Genomic DNA, 8755 nt, shown 5'->3' on the forward strand with positions numbered 1-8755 from the left:
GGCAGGGATGTCCTGGGAGTCTGATGGCCCTGGGAGTGTGCTTGGGCCAGCATCGTCCTCTGCACCCGAGGTGTCCATGGATTCTTCTCCGGAGAGTCCTGGCTGTGAGGGGGGCGACTGGTGCTGGCGGGTGCTGGTTTCGCCTGGCAAGTTGCGATCACCTGAAGGACAAGAATTTAACAATCAATGCTGTGGACATGACAGGTTTTTTGTTGTTACATTACACATTACTATGGAATCAGGACATAGTTGTTGGTGTCATCATGTTGGTGTGGCAGACAGTACTGGGCATTATGGTGGTGTGGAGGTGGGGAGACAATATTTGGATACGTGTGGTCCGGTCCTGCTATTGGATGGTGCCCCTGTGAAGATGGCTACCTACCTGTAGGTTTGAAGGAGGAGATGCACTGGTCAGCAAATGGTGGGCAGACTCCATCTTGCTCTGGGATGGGACATGGGGGCCTGTTGGGAGTTGTAGTGCAGGACCCAACCCCCACCCACCCCCACCCTCCCTGTACACATGGGGGCCTGTTGTAGTGCTGGTCTCTCACCCACCCACCCACCCCCCACCCTCCCTGTAGACATGGGGGCCTGTTGGGAGTTGTAGTGCTGGTCTCTCACCCACCCACCCACCCACCCCCACCCTCCCTGTAGACATGGGGGCCTGTTGGGAGTTGTAGTGCTGGACCCACCCCGCCCCCACCCACCCCCACCCTCCCTGTAGACATGAGGGCCTGTTGGGAGTTGTACTGCTGGACCCACCCGTCCCCACCCACCCCCACCCTCCCTGTAGACATGGGGGCCTGTTGGGAGTTGTAGTGCTGGTCTCTCACCCACCCTGTAGACATGGCGGCCTGTTGGGAGTTGTGGTGTTGGCTGCTTTGACAACATGCTCGCCTGGGAACGTAGGAGGCAACATTTCTGCTTGGTCATGGTGGATGCATTTGTGCCCAGGTCTTCACATTTGGGTGACCGTGTAGTCTACATGCATGGATTGGAGCCTGGGAGATGTGTCTTGGCAGTTGTGCAAGGCAGATCATGACAGTGTGATAGTGGTCATTAGTTTGTACTTACCAGCCTCAAGTCCCTCTTCTATTCCTTCCAGGCTCTCAGGGTGCAGTATGCCCAGCACCTTCTCCTCCCATTTGGCAAATGGTATAGGCTCCGGGGGAGTGCCGCCACGAGTGTGGTGTGCCCGCTGGTGGTTCTTGGCCCTGATGCCTTTCACCCTTGCCTTGAGGTCGTGCCCCCTCCTCTGGATCTCGTGTTTGGTGCGTGGCACGGCCCCTGAAGCATTCACTCTGGTCACTATCCTGTTCCACATGTTGGTTTTGGTTGCCAAGTTGGTTTGCTGGACTAGGTTACCGAACAGATGTGGTTCGACACGGATGATTTCATCCACCATGACCTTCAACTCAGTCTCTGTGAACTTGGGGTTTTTCTTGGGTGCCATGTGTGTGATATGCAAGGTGTTGGTGGGGTGGGGTGTGCAGGTGTGTGGTATGTAGGGATGGTGTTGTGGGTTTTTTTTGTGGTGGGTGTGTTGGTGTGCAGGTTGTATGTGTGTTTGTGTGTGTCTGTTGTTTGTGATATTCTGCCTCTTTATTCCAGCTGTGCTGAGATGCAAAGGATTGTGGTAATGGGAGGGATTCATTTTATACTCTGTGTGGTTGTTGTGTCCCAATGGTTGTTGCCAGTCAGGTGTTCTGTGGGTGTGGTGACTTGGGTGCTCTTGTTTGTGCTGGGGGGGGGGGTCATTGGGGCGTGTAGTTGTTGGGGGTGGGTGTTTCAGGTGGGTGTGTGTCCTGTTTTGTGTGTTTTCTATTTACTTCCGTCTGCCATTTTTTAATCGGTTTGACGGCAGGGGTGATGTTCGTTTTGTCCTCCCGCAGTCATGCTCCGTTTGTCGATGATTCCTCAGCGGTCGTGGGAGGTGGTGAGTTCCGTTGGGATGGCAGGGTTATCCTAATCGTGCGGCCAGACCTCCGCAGGTCTTGCGGCGGTTGGGCCTGTTTCCGCGGTGAATGCGTCCGCGGCGGAGGGTCTTTCTGCGGTACCGTCCGCTTGCGGCGGTCTTTCATGTGATCTGTCCGCCGCGGTTGGTGTTTGCTGTCAGTAATATCCTAATCGCTATCGCGGATTATCCGCGGAGCGGTCAGGAGTATTTTTGCCGCGACCATGGCGTATGGAACATGTTTCCGTCCGCCATCCTAATGACCCCCTAAGTGTTTGTTTACCGCTAAATAAAGTTGGTGGAGCTCATAACATATTAATTCCTGACATACTTGAGTAAATAAAATAATACCCAGACCTAAAATAATGTCCGTACATATCTATTTCTAATAGAAACATTATAGCTGTGCGTTTTTGGTCAGGCAATGTCTGTTAGTTTTCAAAGACTGGCTGTTGCCCAGGGTGCTCTGTTTTTCATATTTGTCAAATAAAAATATGGTTGATTTAGTCATCAAAATGACACACAAGGTCAAAATAATAGGTGGTTTTGCAGTAGCTTGCATGTAAATCACAAATTGCCTTATAATAGGGCTATAAATAATTTTTTATATGCTGGATGTGACTTTTAAAGCATTGAGGTCAGAGTGGAAAATCACTCTCAATCTTATTAATGACTAATTGAATATAACATGAAGTTCATTTTGTGTATGCAGCTTAACTGACTCTCTGCTGACTGTAGTTGGGCAGGGCTCCATCCGCAAAGATATATACCGGAGCCCTGTCACATGCTCCATCAGCCTTGGAAGGTCCTATAGAAGAGACAATGAGCAGCAACTGTTGAGGAAGACTGCAACACTTGAGGGTTAGGAGAAATTGACCCAATGGGCTTTAGAAACGTGTACATCAATGTTATGTTATGTTATGTTATGTTATGTTATGTTAACTATATTTCTTAAGTGCACAAATGCCTGGGGCGTCAAGGCACTAGCTCTATCAGCAGGATAAGGACTGGGAGCTGGATGCAAGGTTAGGCAAAGAGCCATATTTTTAGTGCCCCAAACAAAGCTTCTGCCTCCCCAGTTGGAATTATTGACCCTGGGAATAACCAAATGATTTGCTCCCGCTGACCACAGGTGCCTAGGTGGCTCATATTTTTTTAAACTATGTTTCAAGAAAGCAGGGCCATTTCAATTCAAGGGCCTGAAAGCAACGCAAAGAGCTTCAAGTTTGGTCCGCTGTTTGATCGGGAACCAGTGAAGCTGAGGAATTGCGTGTGAGGCTGACTTAAATTTGGATCTAGCGCAACTGTCTGTGTCTGTTTCACTAGGAAGGACTTTAGAAGACCAAGTGCAGGTCCTTTGAAGCCTATGTCCTGCAGCCGGTCAGCCAACAGACAGTGGTTGACCGTGTCAAAAGCGGGCGATAGGTCATGCAAAATCAAGCGGTCTTGCCGCCTCTATCTATGGCTGCCCTAATTTCCTCAGTGGTTTTTATTAAGGCTAACGCAGTGCTTTGGCCTGATCTGAAACCAAATTGTGAATCATTCAGTAATTCATTGCTGTTTATGAACTGTGCTAGTTGTCTACTCATTTCCTATTCTATTAATTTGGCTGGGAGTGGCAACCGAGGGATGGGTTGTCAAATTGGCTGGATCAGAGGGGCTTAAATGAGATTTTTTCAACAAAGACAGGATAGAGGCACTCCTCCATTGCTTGGAAAAGTAGCCTGATTTAAACAAGATGTAAACAATGTCAGTTAGCTGTGATGCAATCGTACCTGTGGCTAATTTGATTATATCAGGAAGGCAAGGGTCCAGAGGAGATCACGATTTCGCACAGTGAATTGGAGACAGTACCTGTGAAGTATTCATTGAAGAGAACTCTGATAATGTGGCTTTTACGCTCTCCTTAGCAAGCTGGGCGTAGGCTGTGTGATTGTCCTTATGATTGTGCTCAAACTTATACTAGATCTGCTATACTTTTTCTTTGAAGAAGTTCGCTTATGTGTTACAGAAGCTTTCGCTACTATCAATTTTCTTATTTCCTGGAACTGTGACAAGCTTATTAACTGCTCTGAATAATTCATTTGTTGAGATTTTGGCTGATTCGATAGTACTATTAAAGTAGGTAGATTGATCTTTAAAAATGAATGATCTGTTTTGACTAATGAGCCTTATTTTATATTTAGTTTTTTCTTTCTCACAGTAGTCCGTCATCCACTTACGTTCTTGTCTCCTACAGATTTTCCTCAGCAGTCTCAGGGCCATATTATCAAGAACGGCGATAAAATTATCGCAGTTTTAACGGCAGGAAACTGCAGCTAAAACGGCGATATTGGGCTTGATAATATGCCCTTGTGACTTCTCATAGCAGCCCAGGTTAACACCAGAACCTGGGCTGCTATGGGAATTCACAAGGACATATTATCAAGCCCATTATTGCCGTTAACTGCCTCTAAAACGGCGATAATTTTATTGCCGTTCTTGATAATATGCCCCTGAGTTCTTCCGAAAACCAAGGTGCGGAGGGTATGGCCCTTATTGTGTGGATGGTCCTCAATGGGGCTTCCTGGTCTGCGGCTGAGGATAACCACTCCTCATAAGCGGTAACAGTGGCATCAAGCTCATCTGTGCTGGCTGTGTACCCCTGTTGGAGCGTTTGATTTAATATTTGGGCATTCATTTTATTCCAGGCATGATTTTTTACTGTCCTGTCAGAATTTTGTCCCGGTTTGGGAACGGATTGTACTATGATCTCAAATAAGACTGCTTGATGGTCAGTTCTTGTCAATGGTTGACATCCTCCTAATGTCTATTTAGAGATTGTTTGAGAAAAGCCCATCAAGCATGTGTCCAGCCTTGTGCATAGGGCTATCTTTAAGCTGGGATAAACCAAAGGAAGTAAGGGCACTGTTAAGTTCCTCTGCGTCTTTTATCATCTGTGATTTTCAGTTCATAGGTGAAACTTCCTAGTTTGGTAACATTATTTGTAAGCAAGCTGGCTTCTAGAAGCAAGCTTAGTGTGGGGACAAAGGTGTTTCTGCAACCTTGGGTGCGATAAAGTTGGAGCCCCTTAAATGATTGAGTTTTGGTGATTTCTAGGTTGAACATCAAAGCCTCACAATCTGGCATGGAGGCGAGTTCAAATATGGTGCTAACGGAGTCCCTGTATATTACGGCCAATCCACTGCCTCACTTAAGTGGTCTGTCAAGTCGGAACATGACAAAATGATGGGGTAGAGCGAATTCTAGGTCCGGACCAGAAACCTGATCAGCCCAAGCTCTATCAATTTGTTTGCGATCCATGAATTTGGCAAAATGAAGTGCATGTTTAACCAATGATCTAGCGTTAACCAGGACAGCTAATTTATTGAGTGTTAGGTCCTTTTTAGTCCCAGCTACTGATAAAATAATACTAAGGCAAGATAACAGGTGAGAAACGCTAGTAAACCATAAACGGATACAAATAGAGTAGAGACCCTTTAAATGTGGTGGCGTATGAAACAGGAGCCAGGCACCTCCTATAACATGCACCTAGAGTGCTACAAGGAAATAAAATGTACACCCCCTGGAGAGAGCTGCGTGGACACGGTTTCTTCCAATTGAAATATCTCTCCATGTGATGCAATGAGATGAAATGTCCGTCAATGTATGCTTACACAGCTGTAGTGTAGTTCCTATAGTGCCGCTGACAGACCTGCGCTTTTGGATAACATACACTGTGGGCCTGGTGGCAGATTGATTCCGAGAATCCCCACCACGTATGTTAGCCTTGTTTGCATTAGCTAGCTCACAGTACCACTAGAATCTCCTTTTATCAGAGAGATTAGTTTTTATCAACTTCAGAACACAACAACCCTGATTCAGACTCGTGGAAACAATCTACTACTTGTCACCCAGTCACTTGTGCTTGCTCATTTGGTCTCAGAGAGTTACACAGAAGAAACAGTCGAGCGTGTTTACAATAAGAATTTATTGCACAGTTGTTTTTCTAGTGTAAAATATATGTGCTCCAACAATTGTTAAACAGTAGTAGAAATATATGATCAACAGTACAGTGAATATAAAGGAATAATACAGTTCTACCATTTTACAATATTTTTTTTTTTTATTATTTTCAAAGTTTTATATAGCGCGAACAAGATCTTCGCAGATATCAGAGCGCTTTACATAGAGGGGTACATGAGGGAACATAGTCAAACAAATAAATCAATAGATCACACAGTACAAATAGGTGGCTGCAAAGCCAATCATGTGAGTAATAAGACAACTCATACAAATAAGTAAAGGGGTCAAACATGTAGTACAGATCGGTGCAGGGTGTTAACAGAGTTCGAGATAATAGTTCAAGTGTATTTAGCCATGAGAATAGCTTTTACTTCTTTTTTAAAGAGTGTAGTGGAAGAGATAAGCCTGGTTTCGGGAGGGAGTGAGTTCCAAATCCTAGGCGCCATTCCTGAGAAGGAGCGCTTGTATGTTTTTTCCTTCCAGAATCTTCGAGGTTTCAGCAGAAGATTGTTTGTGCCTCTCGTGTTTCTAATTCCCCCAGAGATTATCGATTTCTGAGCGAGGTAGTCGGGTGAGTTTAGGTGTACCGCCTTGTGTGTCATGCAGGCGATTTTCAGATGTATTCTGGCTTCAAAAGGCAGCCAATTCAGGGATTTCAAGTCAGGGGTAATTTGGGAGTGCTTTTTTGACCCAGTGATGAGTCTCGCTGCAGCATTTAGAGAAGCTCTTAGTGGTGCGGTTGTAGTTAGGGGGAGTCCGCAGAGGGCGGTGCTGCCGTATTTAATTTGTGGAATGACTAGTGCTTGTACTGCGGTTTGGAAGTCTTTGGCTGGGAGGTATGGTTTAAGTTTCCTCAGAGTATTGATCTGGAAGTTCGCTCCCTTTGTTGCCTTGCTGATATGTTGCTGCATGTTGAGATTGGTGTCGAGTGTTATGCCTAAAGATTTTGCTGAGTCCACGATGGTGGGTTGGACATTGAGTGCGGTTAGGAGTTTAAGCCAAATTTGAGTGGTGGATATCTTCGCTGGAGGTGAGATCAGAAGGAACTCTGTTTTCAGGGCATTGAGTTTGAGGTGATTATCGGCAAGCCAGGATTGGGAGCATCTGATCGTTGAGTTCAGGAGCAGGATGTCATTGGGGGATTGCAATTTGAGGTAAAGTTGGGTGTCATCGGCGTACATGTGAAAGTGTACATTGGATGCTTGTAGCAAGGTGGTGAGAGGTTCCATGACTAGGTTGAACAAAGTTGGGGATAGAGAGGATCCTTGGGGGACGCCTAGCATTACAGGTATTGGCGAGGACATCAGGTTGTTGCTCTTGAATTTCTGCGACCTGTTGTGAAGAAAGGAAGTGAACCATTTGAGAACAGTTCCAGATAAACCCATTCTTGTGTTTAGTAGTTCTAGCAGATTCTCATGTTTAACGGTGTCGAATGCTGAAGAGAGATCAAGAAGGATGAGGAGGCAGGTGTCGTTTTGGTCTAGCATTTGAAGTGCGTCGTCAATTATGTGAGTCATAACAGTTTCTGTGCTGTGTCCTGCTCGGAAGCCTGACTGGTGAGGGTTGAGGAGATCAAATTGCTCAATGTGTTTAGTCAATTGTAGTTGTGCGCATTTTTCCAGCAGTTTGGCGAGAGTGGGGATATTGGTGATGGGACGGTAATTGTTGAGATCAGAGGGGTCGGCTGTAGGTTTCTTTAGTAGAGGTGTGACCTGACCAACTTTGAGGGAGTCAGGTATGCTTCCTTGTTGGAGAGAGCTGTTGATAATTTTAGTCCAGAGCGGGAGAAGCAAAGGGGTAAAGTCTTTTACTGCAGAGGCAGGGAGGGGGTCCGTGAGGTGATTGGATCGTTTCAGGGTGCTGAGCAGTTTGCCAATTTCTTCTTCCGAGTATGTGCCGAAGGTTGACCATGTAGCATTGTTTTTTGGTTCAGTGGGTGCTAGGCATTGGGGTTTGGAGTAGAGGCTTGCGTCAATGAGGATGACCATGTCATGAACATACACATGAATATAAAATGCATTTATAAAATAAAGCGCATACTCCTATGATGCCTGCCTAGATGTACCTAAGTGTACCTAGCATGTGAGTAGGTGTGAAAGAGCCAAGAATCCTGCTAGGATGTAGTCAAACCCCATTACCTGAATAATGTGAGTGTGGGACCTCGTCCTGCTCTCGAGTTGGACACCCCGCAAGGGATGGTTAGACCACTGTCAGCTGGAGTGACTGCATGCAGGAGCCTCAGCGTCTCTGGTCAGTGTGTCGGCCTGGAAGTCTCGGTTCCCTCTAACTACTGATAGCAAGAGGTGCTGTATTTATACACAAAGTCCCTTTGTCCCTTGTGTCTTGTGTTAGCCATTGTTGGGTATGAAGATGACGTATGGGATGAACCGTTTACGTAGATGTTTATGCGGGTGGATTCTAGACCCTGCCTGGTTTCCTAGAACTCTTATGAATATTTATTCATACAGGATGAGCACATCAAAGATGGTATAGGAGGCCATTGTTTGGGAAAAACCCTCCTTCTGTACCCAAACCACAGTCTAGATAAGGTTCAGCCCTCAGCGCCCGTTATTGTGGAGAATAGGGAACTAATGTAGGTGAAAGATTATGCCTATATCAGGGCATCTCAAACCATGCATATATTAGGGCATCTATATGAAACATAACACAACGGGTGACAGAGTTTGTCAATCACAGGCCATTAGAACCAATGCCCAAAAAGGTAGGCACCTACCACACTTATTATGTTTTCTTTTCTTCCTCTATGTAGTTAGCCCCCATAACAACAAAATGCCC

Source organism: Lissotriton vulgaris, chromosome 9 (assembly GCF_964263255.1).
Source record: "Lissotriton vulgaris chromosome 9, aLisVul1.2, whole genome shotgun sequence".
NCBI lineage: Eukaryota > Metazoa > Chordata > Amphibia > Caudata > Salamandridae > Lissotriton > Lissotriton vulgaris.